Below are 21,355 nucleotides of genomic sequence, written 5' to 3'. Positions count from 1 at the left end.
AATCCCTGAAATTTTTGCTTGGCGTTTCACTTGCATGGTAAATTACTAGCTCTTCTCATCATGTGCTATGACATTTTTCATATATATTTATGCATAATATGGAACGCATTTCATTATTCACAAACACAACGAAATGTACGAGTATTCATAACATTGCATAATTATGTAAAAAAATTTGTTATACATTAAAAAAAAAAAATAAAAAATACAAAATACAAAAATGAAACAAAATGTGATTATATAATTTTGTAATAATGAGGAAAATTACAATAATTATGCTTATAAAAAATTGAAAGAGGAAAAAACCTAATTTCACGCAAAATAAAAGATTTTGCCTGTTGATAAGCTGAAAATTACTGCGAAATGAGGTATTTGCTTTAATTTTAGAAATGATTACATTTTTCTAACTAATTTCAGTACAAAATTCTTGAGAGCTAATTATGGAGGTGTTCAACTAACCGCATTTAACAAGAGACCAGGGACCCCTGTATATTTATAAATATATTTGTTATAGTACTAATTGTTATTCTTAAGTGAGTAATAAGGTTTTTATTTATAATTTATAAATAATACAGTTTATAAACACATTTTATATCCTAAAGACTTGTTTGTTACTTCTAAATTAGCTATAATTTGTATTTTTATTAAAATGAATGTCATACATATTATATACCATTATATTTGAAAAATGTGTAATATCTCATTTAAAAATTAAATAAAAAACTTGTTGACATCACTGTTTTCAATGAATAAGTAAACCTAATTTAAATTAATAACAATTTAACTAATTATAAAAATGTTATTTTGATGCCATCTAATTAAATATGGATTAATTACTTTTAATTAGCCACTTTTGCGCTATCATCAAATAGTAAAATAGTAAAAGTAGAGTTTGAAATTTGAAAAAGGTATAGAATTATCTATAGAACCTATATTTTAATACTCTATCCATTTAATTGTACGCTCTTAGTTTTAGTAGATAATGTGTCTATTTAGATAGATATATCATATTTTATTATATTATATATTAATTTAATTTTATTTAAAATTATATTTTATTTATATAGAATGGTTTTCAGAATAGGTAGGTTTTCAGAATATATGAGTATAATTGTTTCTAAGTCTAGACTTATATTATAAATATATGTAGATAGAATTCTAGAAATATATATATGGTATATAAATATATATATATAAATATATATATAAATATATATATAAATATATATATATATATATATCAGTATCTTGACTTATATCTAGATATATTTATAATAAATGTCTAGACTTATAAACAATTATACTCATATATTCTAATAACCTACAATCCAGACTGCGGTTTTTTTATTTGTAATGTAATAATTTGATTTCAATATAGCTTATTTATAAATACAATTAAAAATTCAAATTACCGCCAATGTAGAATGTTGGAAGAAGGACAAATGCTATGTTCATACTTACTCTTTCATATTAAACAATATGTATGTGCTTTTAGCAATCTCTAGAAAAATGGTTTCTTATTTATTTTTAATCTGGCTGTAGGTCACTTCTTGTTAAATAATTAAACGTTTAATATTTTTATTATACTTTATATTTCGATTCTCCTTGAGAGTCATTATCAGGATTACGATACGTGATTCTTTTTATACTATCGTCTGTATTGTACTAGAAACGATATCAAATTATTTTTAAAAACTTCCAACTATTACTAGATTTGATAACAAAATTTGATTTAAAAGTACGTTGGAATATAGTAGCTCGCAGACTGCAAAACCCCCTTTGTAGTGTAATAAATAAATATAATAATGTCTCTATTCGAAGAGTTTCGAATTTTAGCATCCCACTCCCTAGACTAGATCAAAGTCTAATTTCTAACTAATTTCACATTGCAATAAGTATCGTATATCTACCATTAAAGAATTTCTAATTTAAGAAAGTGGCAGTATACTATATATATTTATATATAACTTGATAATTATATATAATCCTATAATTAACACATTACTTAACCGATACTTTCTACTTCTTTTATTTCTCATCTCTCACAATTACACAATAATTTCTAAAATTAATTTTGCAGTTTAATAATTTAGTTCTCTTATGCAATAAGATACTATAGTAATGAGAAACAATTTTTAATAATATTTACTTTAACAAAAAAATTTTCATAATTAATTACCATAAAATTCATAACAATTTGCTAATTACTTTGCACAACTAAACATACCTACACACAAACTTATGGCTTCAACATAAATACTGTCATTCCTTTTAACATAATAAAATGTAACTTTAAGTGGATGAGTTTTTTCTCTCTGCCGATGTACTTGAAACTTAAAAGAAGCAGATACAAATACAGCTAACAGATACTTCGCAAAGTAGAGTACTCGACATTGTTAATTGCAGTACTGATATTAAAATTGAAAACCTAAACAGAATAATAAATTTAAATTTGTGCTTAGAAAATAAAAGTAAATTGCACTGATGATGTAAGCAGAGCATAATTATTATGCCAGTCTAATTATAAAAATAAAATAATAATAAAAAAACACTACAAAAATATATACTTAATGTGTTTCTTAGCTAATGAAGTTCACTTCATTGGGGAGTAGATAGATATAAATTCAAGCGATAGAACAAAGTGTATCTTTACAGTGTTTGAAGTTTATTTTTATAAAAACTTGTTTGTAAACAAAAACGTTTTACTTTACACATACGAAGACGTATATTTGTTTTGGTTGTTTTTGTTGTTATGAAAATAACAGATAAATAGATACGTAGATAAATTTCTTGCAGATATGGTTGTGTAATTGCCAACTGTGGTTACGCGCTATTGTATGTGTGTTAGATATTTTATTGAGAAATTCTGTTTTTCATTAAGAAGATTGAAAAACAAAAGGAGTACTTCATTTGTAATTTTATATTTTTTTTATTGTTTTTTATTTTTTTTTGTGTACTTACATTTTATCTTTAAATTCAAACTATTTTTATAGCTTTAGCTTTTTTATTTATTTATTTTTTTCTATTTTGGTTGCTTCTCTGTTATTTCTGCTGAAACTTTGCAGTTTTTCCTTATAATTTATGTTGTGAGATTTCTTTACAATTTCTGTATTGTATACAAAATCGCTGTAATTATTGTTTTAAATTTATTTTTAATGCAACTTTTATTATATATCAGTGTTTACTTCCTATGTACATTGGAAGCTCATTGATTGAAATTAATTTCATTTTAATTTCAAACCATTTCACTTCAGCATGTGTGATGGCGTTGTAATGGTTTTAAAAGAAAGAAAATTAATTAAAATACAATTGGTGAAATATTGAATCTCATTAAAATAAATTATATGATTTTTATATTTTCAGAATCAAACAGCGGTTAAACTACAAAGGCAAACGGATTTTTGGATGCTGGTAAGTTTACTAAATGATCACTTAAAAAACAAAACAAAATGTAATTAGGAAAACGCAAATTGTATAGACGCCAATAAAAAAATATATAATTATAATATTTATTTCGTGTCCAGATACCAAAATATCGATACCAGATTAGATTCCTTCAAAGTAGCTAATGACAGCACACATTACTTAAGACGTCTGGGTCACAAATGAACTTTAAAAAATAGTATAATTCAATATCAGGTATAGAAATCAAATTTTTAAAATTGAATGAGAGCATCAGATAATAATATTTCAGATAATATAATTCCATATCAGGTATAGAAACCAAATTTTTAAAATTGAAAGAGAGCTTAAAAAAATTTTAGTTGAGTTAATAAAAGCGCTACATAGAACGAGAGTAAATGTTTCAGAAGTTCTTTAACATCCGTTTCCTTGTACTACCTTTTGCTTTCGTAGCTGCTGGTAATATTCAGCTTTTGTGCAAGTGTTGCAAAAAAACAGTGCCCAGTAAAGTGCTGAATTAAGACACAAATTTGATATATTTATATTTTTATCAAATCTCAAAATGGTTACAGGCTCCTCGGGGAGGTATGCATTCTCCTCTGAGGTCAATTATTACTTAGTCTGATGAAGTGATTAACAATAATTTAGTCAAGGTGTAGATACGGTTTTTGAAGAAACCTCGAGTTAAAAAAGAGTATACGTGCTTAAGTGCACTAGCCATTGCACATATACCAAGGATCATTGCCACCTGCATTTCTCTTTCTTTCAATATGTGTTTAAATAGGTGTCTGTATAGATGGTACAAATATCTCTCTTATTGGATCCTTCCAAAAGCGAACGCTAATTTTAACAATGCCATTATTAATTTCTCTCTCTACTTTTATGGCTAGTAACTTAATGCGTACACAGCTTAACGGTTAAGCCAATATGTGTATTAATTTTTTATACTGCTTACGATTTCTTAAAAATGCTAACTAGAAAGAAACGGCTTAAAAGCTGTTTGGTTGTCTGCAAAGAATTAAATGAGCAGTCAGTTGTTGCTTCCAATTAAACAAGTTCTATTACTTTTCTAACAGCAAATACTTCTACCTTAAAAAAATATTCAGATTTAGATAGTTTTTATGACCTTTTTATGCTCAGCTCAGCAGAATAACCGCCTACCCCAACTCCACAGCATTGATAACTTTTAATAACTGTGTTAAATTTTTCTAGTTAAACGATTCGAGACCACTTTATCTTATATGTTCCCTCCATTCAATTTTGATTTACTTAATTAATTAAAGAAAATTTTGCTTAATAAATATTTATTGCATAAATTCTACATCTAATTTTTTTTAAATTAAAGTTTCTTTTGTTAATCAGTTACTTTATATAACTATAACTAGCATAATATAACATAAAAGACAATACTAACAATGTGTTAACATAGTACTTTATTTAAGTCAAGGCCGCTGTGTTATCATCCATTGAAATTCATAGAGCATTGACTATATATCATAGGATATTGTTTTGCAAATACTGAATTATGGTTATGCTCCAGAAGCCAACAACAGTCATTTAAAGTTATGTGCTATATGTCTAGAAATAGTGCCTGCTAAAAAAAATAATACATTTTGTTTACCTTGAGTTCTTCTCATATCATCTTTTAACTTCACTTTGAACGTTAATTCAAAATATTAAGCTTTATATGGATAAGGAATTCTTGTTTTATTAATATTAATGGTCTTTATTTTTATAGAGCAAAATTCATTTGAACTGAATTATAGAATTATAAATCAAATCAAGTAATGATGATTGGCACTTATTCATTGCGTCTTCTGTAGTTTTTTTTTCTTTGTTAGAACAACAATATCGGTTATATAATATATAGCCATAATAAACATATAACAAATAAGAAGTATATATGTTGTCTAAGAAACAATCTTGTCATCTTGTGGTGACAATTGAGCATTTTGACGCCTTAATTCTAGACATCGAAGTAACGCAATAGAACATATACGATATTAACTGATATAAGAAGAAATATTATATAGCTTCCTTTATCATAATCAAGCTATTTATAATTGTGACGACCCCGAAGTATTTGATGATCTACGAGTTTCAAAGTGCTGTGTAATCGCACATAGCTGTAGTATTATAGCACTTTTGGAATTTTTGAAAATAATTTTAGTTTGTTTTTATTAAACTTGGGAATTTAATATATGGACGCACGTACTTGCATGTTATTCAGAATAATTGTGAGCTGGAGAATGGCATCATTTAACATGATTGACTACATTCCGAAATACTTGTAGACACAAAAATCATCGTATACTATATTTTAAATGCGTTGAGCCCGAAGGCTGTCGTATACCTACTATCAAAAATATAAACTATACATTCATAATAATTATTTTCTGTCTGCTTTATCATTATATTTAGCCGCGAAATAGTGCTTTCACATTAATAATTCTGTTGAAATGTAAATCTTAACATACATTTTTAAAAAGGTCAAGTTAATCAATAAAAACACCCAGAATTATTTTACAATTTCCCACGTTCACTAACATACAATTTAGTCAAAATCAGTTTTTTTTTTCGTTTTGTAGTATTTAAGTTACCATTAAGTATCTGAACAATACCATGTTATTTCCATTAGAAAAATGCCTCCCTATAATCTATTACATGTATAAATTTAAAACTGTAATTTAAAAATTATTTGCTGTCAAACAGAAAATTATTCACAATTTATAAATTATAATGCTTCACAATTTTTTAATAGCGCGCACAGTCAGATACAATTCTTTTTGCTAGAGTAGAGTTTGATTACGAGTATGAGATTGTTTTGCTGTAGTCATTTGAAATTCATGACAAAAAATCAACTATACTGAAACTGAACTGAACTCAAAGGAATAAAAAGAAGCCAGACTTTAAGATGACAAATTTATATGGCTTCCTTTCTTCATAAATTTAAATTAAAAACTGAGAAATAATTTTTTTAAAAGTTTTAGGAAAAACTCACTTGGTGAACTTATGTTTTTCATTTTTTGCTCTACAATGTTGCTCTTGGAGTTGCTCCAAGCAACAAATCAAAGTTCAACTGAAAGTAAATTGCTCTCAGGAAAAAAAATGCATGCGAAAGATTCTCAACAATCTTCATACCACAAAGTATCTTTTTGTCTTAGTGCAAGAGCATTTTTGGATGGATACGTGTGTGTTGTATGTGCTGTGCAGTCAATTTTTTTCTTTTGCAACATTATTTCATATATACCCAAAAAGCGCCATAAAATTACTTTAGAGTTCTTTACAACCACACAAACTATTAGGTGATTTATACAATCAATTCTTTACCAATGCCTTTGTCTGGCGCACTTCAAGTACTACTTCATTTATTTTGGCCACTTGTTCATGTTCTAAAAAATTTGCTCTAGGCCCCTCATACTTTTGAACTTAAGATTTACCACGTATTTGTTCCGGACTGAAGTTGGAAGTCGTGCGTAGAAAAAATAACACAAACTGTGAGCTCGTGACTGCCCCTGGTAAAAGGAGAAATGCTGAAATAAATAAAAATTTGTTCATTCATCCGCGGCTCTCCTCCAGAACTTTCCTTTTTTTTTCTATTATTAAATCTTCCAAAAAAAAAAAATAAGTATTTGAAATTTTTAAAGTTTAATAAAAATAAAGAAAATTCAGAAAAATGCTTTTATCCATCCAGTTTAGTTTCCTGCTCAATGTATTCAAACTTTTGAAAGTAGGCGTGTTGGTATGGCAGTGTAAATGTTTTATAGATTTAAATCATTTCCTGGATTGTTGAAGTTCACTTCACTACTACTTCAGTGTTTGCCAATATTAAAAAAAAGAACTTAAAAAAATCGAATCATGTTCTGAAATGTGAGACTCTATAATTTTACAACAGTAACGCCTACTGTCCACATAAATTACATATCCATTAAGTGAAGGGAAATTAATAATAGAATGAAGGAAAGACGAAAACTTCATGCTTTCTAAAGCAGTGATTGTATATATAGTATATTTGAATGTAGACTTAAATTTAATTTAAAATAAAAGGAGTTTATATCCAAATTATGTGTGTGTAAATATAATATTTGCAATATATATTTACTCTTTTGAAGTTAATATTTGAATGCAATAAATATTATTATACTATTATTATTCAAGTTATCCGCTTTGTACATTAAGAACTCACATTTTATTAATCAGTCTAAGCCCCTCACCCCTTAATAAAAAGTCCTTAACATAATTTATAAAAGAAACTAAACCAGAAAGGATTCTCATGAGAGATAAGAGAGTCTCCATATATTAAAAACATCGACAGAACCATGAATAAGAAAGATGATAGGTTCAAGATCAGTAACAACAGCTACCTGCCACTACTTCAACTTTAACTATATATTTTTTTATTATATATTGTTTATATATTTTATAGTATTTAATTTGTTGTTTACTATTTAAAACTGAATTTTTGTTAACAGATTCCAGTATAAATATCCGCCTTATATGTTTTCAAGAACAGTTGTAATAATAATCCATCCTAAGGAAGAAACTTCAAAACGTTGGCTATATTTTTGTAGAGAACTAAATAAAAATGTAGAAACTGATTAATAAGCTTTTCTATTATTCTCATATGCCGTTTTAAAAAACAAAAACATTTTAAAAAGTGAACTCACAACTATTCAAGATTCACATTAAAGTCACCATTACTATCTTTTTGATATTATATTCAATTAAATAGTTATGTTGGCTATTAATAATTAGCTTTAAAAAAATTTTATAAAAATTTTTATGGTATGAATAGTTTACTATTGACTTAAATGAATTCTTTATATACAAACCAACTCCTATAATGCATGTGTCAACATCGTTTTTATTGCAAATTTGTTGTTTTAGTTCTTTACATAATATTTACTTGTGTATTGATGCTTTTCATTATATTGTGCGTATCAAATTCAACTTTTAATATTGTAGTTTAGGGTTTTTAAACATTTACTGGAAACTTGTTAGAAATTTTCGATTTCTTATGCAAGCCGATTGGGAAATGGATTTAAGCAAACATAACTGTAGACACACTGTGAAATGTGTCTACAAAACTAGATGGCGCTTTTACTTGTTAGTGATTTTCATATAGAAATTTTCAACTTTTAGTTATAATATCTAAAAAACTAAACCATTTTGATATTAAACCTTCTATAAAATGCTATTCATAATTGCTGTCTTCACTAAAATCCATTTCCACATAGGCATGCCAAGGAATTTGGAATCGTGCAGAAATTTGATATTATTTATAAGCAAATATTTTGTTGTTTTTTTAGTCAGTTTATTCCTTTTTTTTCTATATAAAATATTTTGTTGTTAATATTCCGTGTTCACATTTATTTTAATGACAGCTGCATTTTATTTGCATGCCATAAGGTACGTAAATATTGCTCAATTTTTATTAAAATAAAGAACTTCATTTAAAAAAAATTTATTAAAACTTAATTATTTTGTTTTATGTTGATGTATAGTATTTTATAATGAAAATTCATTTATTATATTTTATATCTACACTGCGTAATATAATATATCTATCTGCAAGCAAAATTGAAAATATTTCTATATACATATCTATGTGTATTGAAATTAATGAATCTTATGTGAAAATTATTTATTTAATTTATAAAATTAAATAATACTTGAATAAAGCTATACTTCAACACATTTGTAAATATATTTGAGTACCTCAATTAGCAAATTAACTAAATATCAAATTGATGTGTGTGTATGTTACATACATATCTAATATGCAGATAATTCAATATTAAAAGTTAATTAAATCACACAAATATTTTAATTCAAGTAATAATTTGTTAATTGAAAATTATATTCAAAATTATTTAAAGTGAAAATGTACCTGAATAAATATGTCATATAATAAATTTTTAATTTTAATTAGGTTTAAATATTAAAATTTTCGAGAATTGTTATATTCATTAAACACTTTAAATACAATTTAAAATATTTTAATTGGTTTAATTAAAGAATTTTTATGCAGTTGTGGAAGCTGTTAAATTCTTTATTCATATAATATGTAAAATATTCATTTTCCATGAATTTCAATATTAAAGCAAATAAACTTTAAATAACAGAAAAAGAAAAAGAAACCAAGAAACTTTTTTCTCAATCAAGAAATTTATGCCATATCCTGAAATCATGTTTACAGCTTGCTAATTTCATTTTTCAAGATATTTACAGAAATGTTGAAAACAATAAATGCATTTAATATGCGTACCTTCTTTCATGAATGAAACATATTCCATTAAGCGACGCAATACTCGCTCGTATCAGAAATAATAAATCATCTTTTATAGGAGCAATATTTCCAGCCATAAAGCAAGCAAACGATACACTTGAATGCGGCGTATGTACTTCTCGGTTTGAAACTCAGATATTTATGTACGTGACCGACCAACTCGATTGTGGGCCAGAAGAAAACTTAAATGAAATGGAAAGAAAAATAATATTCTCAAAATCACAACTTAAGCACGCAGATTGTGCAAAATGCATAATGAAAATATGATATTCTACTTGCTTATATCGGTTGTGTACAGCCGCCCAACCAGTACGATACACTTAATATGATTTCTGATATTTAAATTTATTTTTCTTTTAATATTTTTATAATTTTTGTATATTTATTTTTGTATAATTTTTGTATATTTATTTTTATAATTTTTGTATATATATTTTTTTTAATTTTTGTGTTTCCTATATTTTTTTATTATTTATTTTTTTATTATTACTTTTTTGAAAATATTTTTTTTAATTTTTTTAAACATACTTCAAATCTTGTTACTTTATAAAACAAAAAATATTCATACTACAAAAATTTATTTATTTTTTTTTTTTGAAAATACTTTATGTACACAAATTTCAATTAAATCCTTTATATTTCCGCACGAGCGAAGGAAACTAAAATTCTTTAAATGTGAAAAATTCATTTGTGATAGTAATTGCCATTGCAACAACACCACACCAGTAGTGGCTTGCATACAAATTCTAACGATTTTAGTTTCAAAAGGACATCATGAGTGCTTGTATCCTGCACATATCATATCAAAGCGAAAGCAAAACAGTATGACTGCACAAATATGTCAAAGTAGCAATGACCATTCTAGCATAAATTACCACGCCATGGTTAGTTAGTAGGTGTGTTTGGGTACTGCATACGAAACGTACAATTTCTGACACTTGCAACTCTACAGACCATAGCCGTATGGTACTCTGTACGCTTCGAGCTTCTTTTTCCCTTCTGCACGAACAGAGTACTAATAGTATTTCGTTCACTGTGGTCTGTTTAAAAATACACTGTAGGTATAGTGTATACTTTCCGTGCAATTATCGATACAGTAATAATAAAAACGTGTGACACACCTTTTTGCATACATAATTGGAAATGCATACACGTGCACCTCTTCTATCTATTAAATATTGACTATAGAAAAGAGCATAATTCAAATTGGCGTGACACTTGAAAAAACACGTACGAATCTGCTATTATAATTAGTTTTGCTAAAACTGCAAGAATTAGCAGTTAGTAAAGCGATTATGTGATTGTAATGATATCTGTAAATATCAACAATTATATTATATTAAAAGTGTGGTAATATGATATATTTGTGGAAGTATGCATTTAAATTATACGCAGGTAGCTTACATAAAGGTATTGTAGTATTGTATGTAAGTTACAGTATTTTTTTAAATTAATATGTATTAAAATTAGGAGTATTTTGCAACCTTTACAAAATTTTGTATGAGAACATTTTATTCGTTGTTTAAGTATAGTTATTTTAATGATTTTTAAAACAAGAATACATATATCACAACTACATATAAGTGTTGTCCACTAATCGTCTCATATATATAAGCAATTACTTATGAATACTCACTTACAGGCTCACAGATCCTCCCTGTGCTTGGAGTACAAAGTACTCTTATATAACAGCATCATAAAACCAATATGGACTCATAGCATGCAACTACTTGGTAATACTAGTGCTTCAAATATTAAAACTATTCTAAGAGCTCAGTCAACAATACTGTGAATGAAAGTATCCTCGGAGATCTACAAAAGGGGACAAGAACTTTCAAAAACTCTAAAAACTTGGTTCATGATCACATGTCAAAGAGCAAGGATACATTATTTTCAAAACCTGTCTGGCAGTAGGTATCAGACAGGTTTTAGTAAAGTTAGATACCCCTATCATCTGTATTAGTTACATTTTTTCTTAGATCAGTTAGAATATTCTGAAAGATAAGTATTTTTTTATTGTTTAATACACAGCATTATTATTGTTTTGATTAGAGCTTATAGCTTTAAAGTTAAAATAATAAATTACAGTAAACCATAATTCGATTTCTGATACTGTTTAATATAAAGAACAAATAAATAAAATAATAAAACCTAAAAGTCCTTCACATCTCTTATTAAACTAATTTGGTTATAACAAATACTGAAAGTGCCACATTGTAAAGGAACACATTGCTTTAAAATTAAGTTTTAAAGTTTGTAAAGTAAACCCTTTCACTCTACTAATACATGCCATCAGTGCTTACCCAAGCTCAAAGACAAATTAAAACTGCCATTAATAGATAGTTTTTATTTCCAAATGTGCTATTTTCTTGATACATAAACAAGTAAATTTTTACTTGACTATATTTATCTGTGATTATCTGAGATTAATTATTGAAAAAACATTGCTATTCCGTCTGACCAAAGGATTGGTTATGTTTTTAGTGAGGAAACATTTCAATAAGTTATGAATCCTTTGTAGTCTCAAAATTATACAGTGTTATAACTAATATAAAGATGAACTAAAAAATAAAAACTAAAAGCAAACATTAATCCTTCCAAAATTATAAAAATTAGTTCCAATTTAAACAGCTATAAGTGCTAATTTGACTGGTGATGTAAGGGTCTATTTTTAAGAGTTCACTGCTTTAAATTCCATTAATTAATCACGCATGCATGCAACACTGAATTTCAATAAACAAAAGTCAAATACCCAGTTCAAAACAATAACAAAAAAAATAAATAATATATAAAGAAGAAATTAATGCAAAATAAAAATAAGAAAGTGCTACGCAATTGCACTAAAAACACAAAATAAAAATTAAGAAAAATTTGTTTTGATAACTTCTGTATACATAACCGAAAAAGCATGCTAAGTGTTAATAAACAAATAACTAACAAGTTCATATTAATAAAATAATATATTTTATAGAAAGAACTAAATAAATTGTGACTAAACTCTCAAGCTAAATTAATGATTTAAGGAAATAAAAGCGTTTTCAAACCCGTCTGCAACATAACACCATGGAATATAAAATTTTGATACGAATTTAATGTGACTGTGACATTTTCATGTTTAAGATATGCGTACATACAATTGCACAAGTACCTACTTTCATGCATTAGATATGACTCTTACGTACATATGTATTAGCACTAAAGTTACATTTGTTCATATCTTGATAAATTTTTAATAATTACAATGAACTTTGCGTGCCATGCACCATTTGCTGCAAACGTGAGAGTTGTGATTTTTCCGCAACAACTGCCCTAAACTGTTCTTATAAATAAATAATTTTATACGACAATAAAAACAAAACGAAATCAAAAACAAATGAGTCGAAATAAAGTTCTATTTCAAGAAGGAGTACCAACAATCCTACTCTAAGACGTAGTTGACTACATTCCCTGCGATATTTTGTACCATAACAAGTCCTGAAAAATATTGGGTAGTACACAGTCTTAATTAAAACTGCAAGGAATAACGTGCAACATTCACATATTATTTAAGTGTGTACAGCTCTAAAATAGTACGTAAATAGTATGTAAGCAGTAGCAGTACCACGCCAAACTTTAGTCATGTGGCCGATAAAACGGGTTGATGGTGTCAAGAATTAGATAAAATATTCATAAATATTTAAAGTTACTTGCAGCACCAATCATTGTAAAATTTGCATTGTTCTGACTTGACTATATGTCGTGTTTAGCACCCGTATTTATCTGAAAAGCAAAAATGTTTAGAATTTTCTTCACGTACGCAATTGCATGCAATTGACTTTATTATTTTTCACGTATTTGCAGTTCTATCAATGATTGCGCCAGTTGAAAACACCGAACCCAGCTGCGTTTATTATTACACACTTGAAACGCCAATTTATTTTTATTGCATAGATGAAATGCATTCCCAGCTTGTAATATGACTCGTCAACAATAGTTGAAGATATTAAATTTAATATGTCAAATACTCTATGTGGCTATATGAGTTTATACCAGTCGGAAAATTAATTGATCTTAAATATTTAATTGACAGTTAATTGCTATTATAAGTCACGAATTGGCAATGAAAACATAGTAACTATTACATATTACAGACATATGTACTATTGTATTTTATTTAATAAAACTTTTCTGCCATTTGTTCATAAATTTTTATATCGTCTTTAGTTTTTATTATGCTCTGTACTAGCATTTTTTATAGTCTCAATAACTTGCTACTATTACTGCTTATAATACTTGTTTTACGTTTAACATACGTTGAATACCACAAGCAATTGTGACCTACGCAAAAATATACCTTTTTTTTAAACTGCAATTAGTGTTAAAAGTATCCGGAATTATAAAACAGAAGAGTATGTTAGTATGGAAATTTAACATTTAAAACAAAAATAGCTAATATTAATTAATTCAATTATTCTACAACTGATTTATAATTTTGTGCTAATATAACACAGCAAATGAATTTGTTAATGAAGTTTCACAGGAAATTAATAAACTTCCAAATTCGAAAATACAACTACGAATTTAACCATTGATACTTGCAGTCCAAAAATAATTGTAATTATTAGAATTAAAATCTAATATCTATTATAATATTATTAGAATCTTAGAATTATAAGAAATAATTTTAAGACCATAGATGATGGATATTTGGCAATACTCGAAACAGTTGTAAAATACAAATAAATTATAATAGAAACATTAAAAATAAATTAAAACTTTTTTGTTGCAATTTAGTACTGTTCAAAAGCTCTCTATTACTGACATTACTGACGTTAAAATCATTATAAACCAATCAAGTGCAATCCAATTATGCCAGCGCTTGACTTAATGATCCACGTATTTTGAATCTTCAAGTAAAATGAAGATGCTCTTCTTAGTATGATTCCGCAGTTGACTAGTATCTCACAGAAATTCTAGCTGCACTATATCATGCAAATTGTCACTGAGTTCTTCCTGTGTCGCACTTTTCAATAAAATATGTCAAGACTGAACGTTAAGCAGGCATCTCTATGCAAATTGACCACGCTGCAATAAAAGGTTATCAAACTCTTTTATTGAATTGTCCCGTCAGACTAAATCTACCTTTTAATCATACCTGTGGTAGTTGTGAAGAAGACGATAAAAGTGCCTCCCATTTACTTTGCTTATGTCCAGCATATGCACGGCGCCCTTTATCACTTTAGAGGCTTTCTTTTTTGAGGATCTTGGGGAACTGCAAAATCTCTCTGTGAATAGCAGTATAAGCTATGCTAAAAATTCTAAGTGGTTTTAATTCTTGAGTTTTTATGTATACGGTAACACAATCGGTCTGTAGGCCTAAATGGATCCATTTAGTTAAAAAGTAGATGAGAAGCACTTTTTTTTATCTTTTAGAATAGCTTTCATAGAGAAGATTCCTTTCTTTGCTCAAAAATTTGACGTGAGCCATTTTTAACTGCAATTATCGAATTGTTATTTACACGTAGGAACTCGTGTAAGACCAGTTAATGAATAAAGAGCACTTTTGGTTTTTAAGACATTCGAAATAGAATATGCATAGTCTATTTCAAATATTTTTATTCATTCATCGTGTATTTATTTTTAAAGTATTTTGATTATCTTTACCAAAAAATATTAAAATTTTTTTTGTATTTTATGTTTTTATAAGCTTTTAAAACGCTGTTTGGTCCTAATTTATTACATTTTCAGGGTGTTGTAGGCTTACATTCTGCTTAAAAAGTATCCGGATTTTGTTGTTTGCTAACTACTCCTTAAGTAATAGACCTATTTCAAAAATTTTTTTTGTTATGTTGGTACACCCTTTCTTGTCATATGGTACAAATTTGAGCGCCATCTGTCAATTAGTTTGTTTACAGCACGTGTTAATGTGAGACTACCTCAAGTGCATTTAGCAATTTTTACTACGGAAAATTCTTGTTGTACGCGATTTTTTGACCACTGTCATCGCTCAGGCACCATATTCGCCAGATCTGGATCCGTGCGACTTTTTCTTGTTCCCGAAACTCAAATTGCCCCTTCTGGGTAAGCGTTTTGAGTCGATTGAATCGGTAAAAGAGAATTCGTTGAAGGAACTAAAAGCCATACCTTCATGGGCCTCGGAAAAGTGTATGGAAGATTGGGTTAAGCGTTGGCGTATGTGCATCGCTTCAGAAGGAGCATATTTTGAAGGAGATAAAATAAATTTGAAATAAAATTTAAATTTGTGTCTTTTATTTACAAAATCCGAGTACTCTTTGAGCAGAAGGTATAATAAGTGTTAGCACCATCACTTACAGGCTTATAATGTTTTAATTAAACACTTTTAATTAACCATCTACCCTCTTAATGAACGTAAAATTTTCCAAAATGAACTTAAAAATATATTAATCCAAAACGTTCTTCCTGCTGGTGTGTGTGTTGACTTTATATTTAATAACGTATACCAAATTTATTTAATTTTTCATTGAAGTGGTGGGGGCTTTTCAATAATAATTCTTCTTAATAACAACAAGAAGATTATTGAAGTGAAAAATTAAAATAAAAACAGAATGCAGATATTCTTGTATTTATAAATAACATTTATCAACATTAAAAGTTTTTATTTATGTTTATATAAATTTATGAGTACTTCATTAATTACGTTGAGCAGAAGAAACAAAAATACAAAATTCGAGGAGATATCAGAAAAAGTTAATTCAGTAATCCTCTTATCACTGTCAATGGCAACGCCAAAAGTGAAATTACTTCACGCACAATTTGTTGGAAGCAGACAAGACAGACTTCATTGTGTTTCATTAATTTTTAAACAAATAAAAATTATTGAAAATATACAGTAAAATTAAGATTGTAGTTAATTATGAAATTTTTCATTTTACTACAAACATAATTAAAAAAATATTTCGGTTTTTAACGCTGTAGATACATTTTTTTTGTTTTTTTTTGTTTTTTTTTGTTTTATTTTTTTTGGGTCATTTAACAGATTTACAGCACGAAATAAATAAGTAAACATAAAATGCAGATTAAATATTTTTTAATATTTTCGAAAAAAAATCTTTTATAACATATTTTTATATTGACTTTTACATGATATCCTCTTTTTATTTTAATCGTATGAAATTAATGAATTGTCTACTTATGATTTTATCTGATTTTATAATGAATCTACATTTAAACTAATTTGCAGAGTTTTATTAATAAACTTGTCTACTCCCATTTCCTAAAAATATAAAATTTTTTTTTAAAAATAGAGCACCACACATCAACAGCAAAGACGTAAACTTAATGTATGTGCACGATTCACATACATACATACATACATAAAAGTATAAACTGGTAACTGGGTATCTTGTATCTTATATCTGACGGAGTAAGCTTTGTAAAGCAGCCAACGAATGCGCTATATATGCCGTGCCATATAAGTTTGCATCTGTCTTTATGTCTGCCTGTATTTCTGTCCAATTAATCGTTTGTTTATCTGTAGTGCGACATACTGGAGCCTTGCTTGCGCCAAAGTGCTTTATTATTATTATTTATCAGTTAAAGTTTTTTTTTTTATATTTTTTGCAGTATATATTTTCATGCTTTATTTCATACGTAAAGCAGAGCAAAGCAGTTCCGTTCAAGAACCTTAATTTGAAAGTCTTTATTATTAAGTTGCATAAACATTGTTGCAGTTGCAGTTGCTTCGTATAAAGTTTCATTACTTCAACTCTCGCTCTTTACTTATTTAGCTTCATTATAGTTCATTATAAAGTTAAAGAGTTTTGTTTTGTATTTTAATTAAATTTAATTTAGTTATTTCAGAAAATCTGTGTATGTTTATTATAGTTTATAATTAAGTGAAAACATATTTGACGCCCTTTTATGTTGTCAATAAAGAAAAACAAATTCCAAGGAGGGCACTCAAGTACTCAAGTTTATTTAGTGTCACAATCATTTACTAATTGGGAAATATGTGGCATTACACATGGTTGACTTATAAAATATATTTCAGACTCTCTCGTATACATATTGTAATCAGTAACATTTAGTTTCATAATTGATAAGACAAATAATTACAAAATTTTCTTTATGAAATTTTTATGCTTTCAATAGTTTTTAATTCAAATATATATTTGTACTAGAAATTAAACGATAAGGAAGTTATCGTTGTGTTATGATTGGTGATTTTGAAATCTTGATTGGTAATAAAGTCAAGGTATTTAACACGTAATAAATATTGAAGTAACATGTTACATTGAACACGAAAAAACGAAGAATATTGACAATATTAAATGAAATCTTGCCGATCTCTTCCTATTTATAGTACATGTAAAAAGTTTCAGTTGAAATAAGGTTTACTTTTTCTTGTAAACCCTAGAGTATACTACAAAATGTTGAACATTGTAAAAAACCTTTTCTATAAGTACCTTAAATAACTATATTTTATTTATCTTGAGAACTATTTTTTAGATATTTTTATTTATCTTCACTTCAGTGAGTTTTGGTGAGTCTACAAATGGGCTTAGGAACGATTAAGAAATTGATTGTCCCTATTTTGGCTTTATCGTTCGCAAACACTATTCAGTTTGTAATCTACCTACATTATTTATTTTACTTTAATTATCATAATAACATTACTAATCTACATTATTCTTTTACTTCCTTTACCATAATAACATCTTAATTTCAGCGTCATTTTGTGTGTTTGCAAAAAGGCTTAAGAACGATTAAGCCATTGTCCCTCTTTTGATATATATAATTTTAATCCTTCCATTTTCTCTGATACTCTTCATTTCAGTAGCCTTTTATTGAGTCTACAAGAACGCTCAGAAGCGTATAAGAACATTATTTATATATAACTTATAATTTGTATATTAGCTAAATAATCAGCTATACCAATTTTTTATAATTATGAAATTGTATAATTGGTTTTGGTTCTTCGATATACAAACAAACTTCACGTAACACGATTTAAAAAAATCGGAAACGTCCATTGCGAATGCTGCATTCGTACGAAAACTTTGACTTCACTATTCAAATAAGACCCTATGTAATAGTTTTTATTATTTAACAATTCATGCTATTATTTTTATTTCCTTGCAATAATGATAACGTCGATTTTATAATTATTATAAATATTATTTATTATGTTAAATAGCATTTATTACATTAAACACATTATATATTTATATGAACCTGTTACAGCAACTCTTTATTATATTTCAGATTTCAAATATAATATTTGAATTTTATTGCAATAATAATTGCATTGCTTTTATCAAAATTCATATTACAATAAATGTCATTTATAATGTTAAATAGCATTTATTATAATAAACTTGTTATAAATTCATTAGCACGTGTTAAAGCAATTCGTTACTATATTTCAGATTTCAAATAAGACCCTACGTAACAAATATAGTATTTTAATTTTATTACAATAAAAATTGCATTACTTTGATCAAAAATCATGTTACAATAAATGTCATTTATTTTGTTAAATAGCATTTATTATAGTAAACGTGCTAAATGTTTTTTGAACATGTTAAAGGAACACCGAATCTCATGTCAGGGTTTTCAAGAAAAATAAAAAAACATCATAAATCATTGAATTTATTAAATATAAAGTTTAATGTATTAATAATATTAAAGTCAAAGCGTTTTTGATATTTATGGCTTAGAAGTTGCTATAACAGTTGCTATGCTAAATTTTTCATCATGTTAAGCTAATCATTTATCTGATGTTTAACATTATTAACATAAAAAGCAAACATTATTTATGAAAAGTATTAATGCAAAGGCTTTCAGATTGTATATTATATGTTCATGTATTTAACATTTATTTCGTTATCATTTCCGTATTACTTTGAAAAGTACTTTCAACTGTGGCAATTGTCAACGTTGAACAAAGGAAAATGTATTTGCGGGCTTAGTAGTTCAGCACGGGTTCGAGCTCGTTAACAAAGTAAACTCAAACATATCATTCCTAATAATCTTCAAATAATGACTGCAAACAAAATGCTAGGGGTAGAGTGGGTATTGCCTTATTTCCAATGAAACAGAATCAGATAAAACCACCAGAAAATATATTTAAGAATTTATTATTTGTACATGTATTGTGTTTGAACATCATAACTCCTTTGATTATTATCCGGTAGGGAACGACGGAACCTTCGGTGTTGAAAGTTGGCGTTGAATGGCAAATTTGTAAACAACATTTTAGCATAAATAAGTTCATTTATTGTGTTTTCTCCTCATTTAACATTTGAATTGTAATATTCGTTTTTGTTTTTATTAAACGAATGCTGTTTGTTCTCTTCATTCTCAGTGCAGTATTACAATATTATTATTTTGTCAACCAATGCTTGAAAAGCGTTCGCGTCATTGATTTTACCGTGTTTCAAAGTTCATTGAGCAGCGCAATAACAAGAATTCCATAGAAATCCATAGAAAAATAAAACCTCAGCTCGAAATAGCACAAATGACAGAAAAAATAGAAATATTTAAATAATATTACAGCAATTGATTGGTTAGATGGTATAACCAGAGAAGGACTGGCTGGTTGGAACAATGTTGACCAAGTTGCGCAAACGAAAGTAAAAACTTGGGAGTGTAAAGGTCAAATGAGTTGTGACAATAGCGGATGAACCTTTTTCTCTGCTGGTGCTACAGCTCCTATACTTATTGTGTATTTTCGCATAAATTTCTGCTCTATCGATGGCATTATTCAGTGGAGCATTTTATGGTGAAAACAGCTAAAATTGTTGTGAAAACATCGAGAAAATACAATATCATAAAGTACTGAAAATGTAAAATCAACCTTACTACTACCCCAACAACAAGTTGCAACAATGGAAGGTCAACTAGGGTTGGCAACAATTTTTCAAGGGTCAATTGAGTGTAATTACAGTACGTCAATTTGAATTTTAATGCGCGTAACGAAGTATTGCAAACAACAAAAGTTGCGACCAATGAAGTATTCCACTCGTACCATTCCATTAACTCTACTTGAACGATAGGAGAATGCCGCCGCGTACTTCAATATGAAAATAAAAATTATGAAAAATATTTTTGCCTACTACAATAGCAACAACAAAATAGCTTATTGTGAAGTCCATCGTTCATCGTTAATATTGTAATGAAGAAAGAAAGTACTATAAATGTTGTTTGAAAATTGCTGCTCAATTGGTCAGATACAAATATACGAGTAGTAGTATTATGTGCCCTCCAATATACCACTTCCAATACATTGACTAATATGCACAAGTGCTATGACCAAACGGACGGACTTAAAGGAATTCAGAATTTCAATTGCTTTGAATTGAACTTAATTTTGTTACTTAAGCTTCGAACGTATTTCAAAGCAAATTTGCCTTTTTTTAAAATTAATGCTTTTGATTAACATGAAATTGATTTCAGGCTCAGATAATATTTTCTTTCTATTTTCTTTTTTTTCCCCCTATATATTACAATATAACTTTTATATTTTTGCAATATTGCCTGCTTTCTTTTCATTTAATCAACTTGGGTGAAGTTCATTTTCAGTTAATCTGAAGCAATAGCAAATAGCAAATAGAGTACTTCAATATTTTTCTAAATAGAAATTCGCTCTTGGGGCTATTAGTGCAATTTGTAAAACAACAACAACAACAGTAAAATTACTGT

The 21,355-nt window shown here is 27.4% G+C and overlaps 1 long non-coding RNA gene across 1 annotated transcript in view; it reads left to right on the top strand.

Annotated features, from left to right (window-relative positions):
• The first annotated feature begins 3,361 nt into the window (after positions 1-3,361).
• LOC119670864 overlaps positions 3,362-21,355 on the top strand; it is a 60,723-nt gene continuing 42,729 nt past the window's right edge. The window contains exon 1 of the long non-coding RNA XR_005251739.1: positions 3,362-3,411. This is a non-coding gene — a long non-coding RNA (uncharacterized LOC119670864). The remainder of the gene's footprint in view (positions 3,412-21,355) is intronic.

Source organism: Teleopsis dalmanni, chromosome 1 (assembly GCF_002237135.1).
Source record: "Teleopsis dalmanni isolate 2A chromosome 1, ASM223713v2, whole genome shotgun sequence".
In the NCBI taxonomy this organism is placed as follows: domain Eukaryota; kingdom Metazoa; phylum Arthropoda; class Insecta; order Diptera; family Diopsidae; genus Teleopsis; species Teleopsis dalmanni.
The sequence above is the reverse complement of the archived record's forward strand: the minus strand, read 5'-3'. Positions and strand labels throughout refer to the sequence as shown.